Source organism: Hibiscus syriacus, unplaced genomic scaffold (assembly GCF_006381635.1).
Source record: "Hibiscus syriacus cultivar Baekdansim isolate YM2019G1 unplaced genomic scaffold, ASM638163v2 tig00110933_pilon, whole genome shotgun sequence".
In the NCBI taxonomy this organism is placed as follows: Eukaryota; Viridiplantae; Streptophyta; class Magnoliopsida; order Malvales; family Malvaceae; genus Hibiscus; species Hibiscus syriacus.
Window position 1 is genome coordinate 959,763 of NW_024062919.1, and position 7,603 is coordinate 967,365.

Sequence of the window (7,603 nt, forward strand, 5' to 3'; positions counted from 1 at the left end):
TCGGGTCGGGTCAACGGTCGGGTTGTGACCGGTCAAACCGGTCAAAACCGGGTCAAAACCGGTTAAACCGGTCAAAATAGGTTTCCAGCGTTCACTCGACTACGGCGGCGCGTGCGACGTCCTCCGGTGATCTAAAAATCACGGAAAAATTTCTAAAAATTATTTTGAACGATTTCGAGATACTTACAAAGATCGGTTCAAATTTTTGAACGACGGAGAGCTCGATTTCGACTTGGCCGAATCTTTGACTAATCCACCTCCCCACACGCCGCCGTCAACGAAGATCGAGGATGACACCGGCGGACTCGGAACGGCACAAGAACACGATGGTGCGGGAGGTGTCGTAAACGGAGCAACGATCGACGATGAATTTAGGATTTTCTAGGCGATTGAGCTTAAAAAAAACGTCGATGCTTTGACTTGAAATTCACGGTGTTTGGCAGCGTTTCGCTTCAATTAAATTGAGGGGATTGTTCCTGACTCGATAACGAACACGATGATACTTTCAAAACGACGATCGGAATTCGGACGGTGTCGGAATCGTCGTCGGAAGTTGAGGTAAGGAAATGGAAATTTGGGAGGAATTGGGTTCTGATTTTTAGAACCCAATTCACGCATATATCATATATATAAACCAAATACCTAACTTTTTTGGGTAAATTCAGGGCTTGGTCCCTGAATTTTCTTTAACTCTAAAACAAGCTACAAGTTTTAAAATCTTTCAATTTAGTCCCTAAAAATTACCAATTTTCATAATTAAATCTTCAATTCCATTTAACTATTATTTTGATATTATCGGGTTGTTACAATTCTCCCCCTCTACAAGAAATTTCGTCCTCGAAATTTACCTTATGAAAACATATGAGGAAATTGAACCTCCATTGACTCCAATGTCTCCCAAGTAGCTTCTGAGGGGCTACGACTACTCCACTGCACTTTGACCATTGGAATACGCCTATTCCGAAGGACTCGCTCATCCCTCTCTAAAACCTGAACAGGCTCCTCCTCATATGACAAATCAGGTCTCAGCTCTACCTCATCAACCTGGATGATGTGATCTGAATCTGGACGGTATCGCCTCAACATAGAAACATGAAAAACATCATGAATACGACTGAGCTGGGAAGGCAACTCAAGCTGATAAGCAACAGGTCCAACTTTCTTCAGAATACGATACGGCCCAATAAATCGCAGACTCAGTTTACCTTTACGTCCAAATCTCAATACCTTCTTCCATGGAGATACCTTGAGAAAAACCTGATCTCCAACCTCAAACTCGATATCCTTACGTCGCTTATCTGCGTATGACTTATGCCTATCAAATGCCTCTCTTAAGTGATCACGGATCAGTCTGACATATCTTCAGTCTCTCGAACTAAGTCTGGACCCAAAGTTTTTCTATCATGTAACTATGTCCAACATATAGGAGTACGACATCTACATCCATACAGAGCCTCGTACGGTGCCATGCGAATACTCGCCTGATAACTATTATTGTAAGCAAACTCAGCTAATGGCAAGAAATCTTCCCAACTACCACGGAAATCAATCACACAACCCCGTAACATATCCTCCAACACCTGAATCACTCGCTCAGACTGTCCATCAGTTTGGGGATGAAAAGCTGTACTGAAATTCAAACGAGTACCCAGAGCCTCGTGCAAAGCTTTCCAGAACCTGGAAGTGAATCTCGGATCTCGATCAGATATGATAGACAACGGAACACCATGAAGTCTAACGATCTCAGAAATGTACAACTTAGCCAGTTTATCCAGAGAATAATTAACCCGAATAGGGATAAAGTGCGCTGACTTGGTGAGTCGATCAACAATCACCCATATAGAATCCTTTTTGGAATGAGTTAGAGGAAGACCAGTAACGAAGTCCATCGTAATACGCTCCCATTTCCACTCAGGAATCTTAATTGACTGTAACAATCCAGACGGATGCTGGTGCTCTGCCTTAACCTGCTGACAAGTCAAACACCTTGCCACAAAATCTGAAATATTCTTCTTCATACCAGTCCAAAAGTAGCGCTCTTTGAGATTATTGTACATTTTGTCCCCACCAGGATGCATAGCATAAAGACTATTATGAGCCTCCTGAAGAATAATCTGTCTCAACTCATCATCTTTAGGGACGCAGTAACGACCATGAAAACACAAAATACCATCATGATCCATAGTATACTCCGAACTCGATCCATGCTTAACTTGTTCAATAATGGGAAGCAACGAGCTATCAAGGAGTTGTTTGGCCTTAATCTCCTCGGCCAAAGTAGGTTTAACCTGTAACTCTGCTAACAGCTATTATCATCAAATAAGCTCAAGTTGGCATATAAGGCTCTGAGATCTGATATCGCCTTACGGCTCAAGGCGTCTGCCACTACATTAGCCTTCCCTGGATGATATTCTATCTCAAAATCATAGTCCTTTAAAAGCTCCAACCAGCGACGCTGTCTCAAATTCAATTCTTTCTGAGTAAGCAGATACTTCAGACTCTTATGATCAGTATAGATATAATACTTTTCTCCGTAGAGGTAGTGTCTCCAGATCTTTAAAGCAAAAACCACCGCAGCTAATTCCAGATCGTGAGTAGGATAATTACGCTCATGCGGCCTTAACTGACGTGACGCATAAGCGACAACCTTCTTCTCTTGCATCAAAACACATCCTAATCCAGAATGAGAAGCATCACTGTAGACAGAAAAATCCTTCCCAGATTCAGGCTAAATCAATACTGGGGCTTGAGTTAAAACAGTCTTCAATTTCTCAAAGCTAACTTGTTGGTCCTCAGACCAGACAAATGGAACATCTTTCCTCAATAGTTTCGTCAGAGGAGCTGCAATAAGGGAGAACCCCTCAACGAAACGACGGTAATAACCAGCTAAGCCCAAGAAACTACGGATCTCTGAGACGTTTCTGGGTTGCTTTCAGTTCAGAATAGCCTCCACTTTGCTTGGATCCACCTGAATGCCATCAGCAGAGACGATATGTCTAAGAAAAGTCACTTCGCTGAGCCAGAACTCACACTTGCTCAACTTAGCGTATAGCTTATTCTCCCTTAGAGTATGAAGAACAATCCTTAAATGCTCCTCATGTTCTACTTCACTTCTAGAATACATCAGTATATCATCAATGAATACAACTACAAACTGGTCCAAATAAGGTCGAAACACCCTATGCATCAGATCCATAAAAGCAGCAGGGGCATTAGTTAACCCGAATGACATCACTAAAAACTCATAGCGCCCATATCGAGTACGGAAAGCAGTCTTCGGAATATCCGAATCTTTCACTTTGAGTTGATAATAACCAGATCGTAAGTCTATCTTTGAAAAGATAGAAGCCCCTCGAAATTGGTCAAATAGATCGTCGATTCTGGGTAGAGGATATTTGTTTTTCACCGTGAGCTTGTTCAGTTTCCTATAATCGATACAGAGTCTCAACGTCCCATCTTTCTTCTTGACAAAGAGAATTGGGGCTCCCCACGGTGATACACTAGGTCGAATAAATCCCCTGTCCAACAACTCCTGAAGTTGAACTTTCAGTTCCTTAAGCTCCTTTGGGGCCATACGATAAGGAGCCATTGAAACCGGGGTGGAACCAGAATAGACTTCAATCACAAACTTGACTTCTCTATCTGGAGGTAATCCAGGCAACTCCTGGGGAAAAACATCAGGAAATTCCTTGACAATTCGGATGCCTTCAATATCGGATTGCGATCTCCTAGTGTCCAAAATATAAGCAAGAAACGCCTCGGAACCCTTCCTGATCATCTTCTCCGCTACCAAGGCAGACACAACATTCGTCAGAAATCCACGTCGTTCCCCGATCATTACAATTTTTCGATTATCTAGGGTCTTCAGAATAGCTCTCTTAGTCTCAAAATCAATATTTACTAGATGTTTGTCCAACCAATCTACGCCGAGAATCAAATCGAACTCTTTAAAGGGTAACTCCATCAGGTCAGCCAGAAAAATCTCCCCATTGATCTCTATAGGGCACTCTCTAAAAATACGATCCAACACGATGATTTGCCTAAGGGGCTTTGAACTATCACTGAACGCTCAGTATTCTCAACAGGAATATTTAGACCCTCAGAAACGGAATGTGATACATAGGAATTTGTAGAGCCACTATCAAACAATGCAAAGTATGGAACTGAATGAATAGTAACAGTACATGCAATCACATTTGGCCCATCACGATCTTGTCGAAGTCTGGCAGTGTAAACCAATGCAGGCTATCTGGCATCAGATCTCACTGGACCTCTACTCTGAGATGCTCGGCCTCTACTAGCCGATCCTGGTACTCTGCCCTGACTATGACTCATTGTTGGAGTCTGAACAGTACTCTGAGTACGAGCGGGAGTACGAGGTTGTGTCTGAAATGAACGATCTCGCTCTGGACAGTCCCTCAAAAAATGGTCACCAGAACCACACTTATAACATGTGCCCAATTTCATTCTGCATTCTCCAATATGATGTTTTCCACATTAATCACATATCTTCAAAGGTTGCAACCCAGATGATCCACCATGTCTAGAAGAATGTACAATTGAAGAACCGGATGCAACAGGTCTGACACTCGCACCGCCTCTCTGAAGTGAATCACCCATGCCTCTCTTGCTAGGATGTGCAGAAGAATTAACAGAACCAGAAGGCCTCTTGAATCGATTCTGGGCTCGATCACTATCTCTCTTGTACTCTATACCCAATCGCTCTATTTCCTCAGCAGTCTTGGCTATCTCAACCAGGGCGTCAAAATTTCTCTCTCGGTGGGTAGTGACTCGACTCCTGATCTCATACCTGAGTCCATTCTCAAACCTCAAGCATCGATCTGTCTCAGTGTCCACAAGTCCAGGAGCATATCGGCTCAATCGGATAAATTCAACCTCATAATCCATAACAGACATATTACCCTGCTCCAGATTCTGAAACTCCTGGCGTCGCTCCTATAGATATCTCTCTCCGATGTAGCGACTTCAGAAGCGCGTCTTGAAAAGATCCCATGTTAATTGGTTCCTCGGAATACTACCAGAAATGGATTGCCACCATCTGAAGCTTTCTTTCTTCAACATAGTTAGGGCCCCTTTAACTTCTGCTCAGGTCTGAGGTCCATTTCATCCATAATCCTCTCTGTGTCCTCCAGCCAATACTCAGCGTCTGTCGGAGGTCCACCAGTAATACCCTCAAATGGAACTACACCATCAGCGACCAAAGAATTTGAAATCTCCACTGCAGTTATGTTACTATGGGCTCTAGCAGCTCTCTGAAACATGCGGAAGATAGCTCTAGTAATGGCGTCTTCATTCATCTCAGTATCCTCATCCTCAGTGACGGGAGGGTCTCTCACGGGAGTAAACTGATCATCATGAGAAAGAGTCGGATCTACTTGCGGAACAGGAGGATCACGTTGTGACATCGGATCGTCTATCGTAACAGAAGGTCGAGTGACTCGCCCTCTACCACGTCCACGTCCTGTCCTACGACCTCTAGCAGCATTCATCGTTGGATCTATAAAGCTCTACAGAAAGAATTTGAAACATGTGTCAGATTAGTATCAGGGATCTCGAGAAAACTTTAAATCATAACATAAGGTGACATTTTTTTTCTTTCTTAAAAATCCAAAATTTAGGACTCATATACAGTCCGAGTGTTTAAAACCGAAATCTCTGAAACCACCAAATGTAACCCCCCAGAGTTTTTTTTATTACAACTTATAGAATATTAAACAAAATATATTAATATTACAGATATGTCCAAAACGATAGCAAATACATGTCACAAAATATAACTGAAAAACATATAGAAATATATGTTCGTACAAAATAAGTAGTTGATCTCCACTGATGCCAAATCTGCTAGCTTATGGTCTGCTATTATCTGAAAAAGGGTAAAAACTATAGAATGAGCTAAAAAGCTCAGTGTGCTCCAAACAGTGTATAAAACGTACGAATAAAATATTCCAGTAAAATTAGTTATCAAACATGTTTTATATATATATACTACCCCCATCCATCAAGTCCAAATTGTGTAGGTTCCCCAGAACCATACACCCACCAACAAGTCCAGTAAGGTCCTGAGCACACAGCAGAGGAGCCGGTAAATAAGGTCCTGAGCACACAGCAGAGAAACCTCCAGGTATACTTCCTCCAACATTATTCCCCCCAAAATAATCATATTCCGCTTATAACGGATATATGTATATCAAAAATTAAAACATAATTCAAGTCAAGTACAAAACAGAGTCCATGTCAGTATCATATAAAAATTCAGGTCAAATATCATATCAGAATCCAGGTCAAAAATCAGATAAACTATTTATATGATAGTTTAAAACAGTAAAATAACACTGTCAGGAAACACACCTGTCACACTCTGAGAAATCGGATAGGGAATCCTACTATTGGGTTTATCGATCACGTTCTGCTGCAGCGCTAGATCCTACGAATTAGAAAAATCCATATTGAAATCCTAATATAAATAATCTAAATATTATTTAAATAATATACGGAAACCTACGGGTAATTCTCGTAGTACGCGGTTCAGGTTGATCTAACGAACGGATAACACCGGACCTAATTGATCCTTGCTCAGGTGAAACATGAGTACCTTCATAAAATATTTTTATTGAATAAATCCTTGACCAAATCTCATTTAAATAATCAAAATATTAAAATATTAAGCCTTTTGGGTTTACAAGCTCGATTCGGGAATTTCGGGTCAGAATTTGGCAAAACAGACTTCGGAATCAAATTCAGGACGTCGAAAAACATAAAGTATGACCTTCCGAAATTTCGAATTCTTGGTCAAAAATAAGTCAACGGGTTTGACTGACGATTTGGAGACTTTCGGGTTTGAATTTAGTGAAACGGACCCAAAAAACGGATTCGGGACGTCGAAAACTATCAGGATAGGTATTTGTGGTCGAAAACAAAGGTCGTTTAATAGCCGGTCAAAGCCGGTCAAAGTTCTGGTCAAAGGAGGTCAACAAACTGTCAAACATTTTACACAAATAGCACCATTTTTAAAATAATTACCAATATAGCACCTTTTCGAATTAATTCCCAAAATAGCACCAAAACCAAACTAATTCCCAGAATAACATCGGTCAACGGGTCGGGTCAACAGGTCGGGTCGGGTCAACGGTCGGGTCGTGACCGGTCAAAACCGGTTAAACCGGTCAAAACCGGTTTCCAGCGTTCACTCGCCTGCGGCGGCGCGTGCGACGTCCTCCGGGGCTCTAAAAATCACAGAAAAATTTCTAAAAATTATTTTGAGCGATTTCGAGATACTTACAAAGATCGGTTCAAATTTTTGAACGGCGGAGAGCTCGATTTCGACTTTGCCGAATCTTTGACTGATCCACATCCCCACGCGCCGCCGTCAACGGAGATCGAGGATGACACCGGCGGACTCGGAACGGCACAAGGAACACGATGGTGCGGGAGGTGTCGTAAACGGAGCAACGATCGACGATGAATTTAGGATTTTCTAGGCGATTGAGCTTTAAAAAAAACGCCGATGCTTTGACTTGAAATTCACGGTGTTTGGCAGCGTTTCGCTTCAATTAAATTGAGGGGATTGTTCCTGACTCGA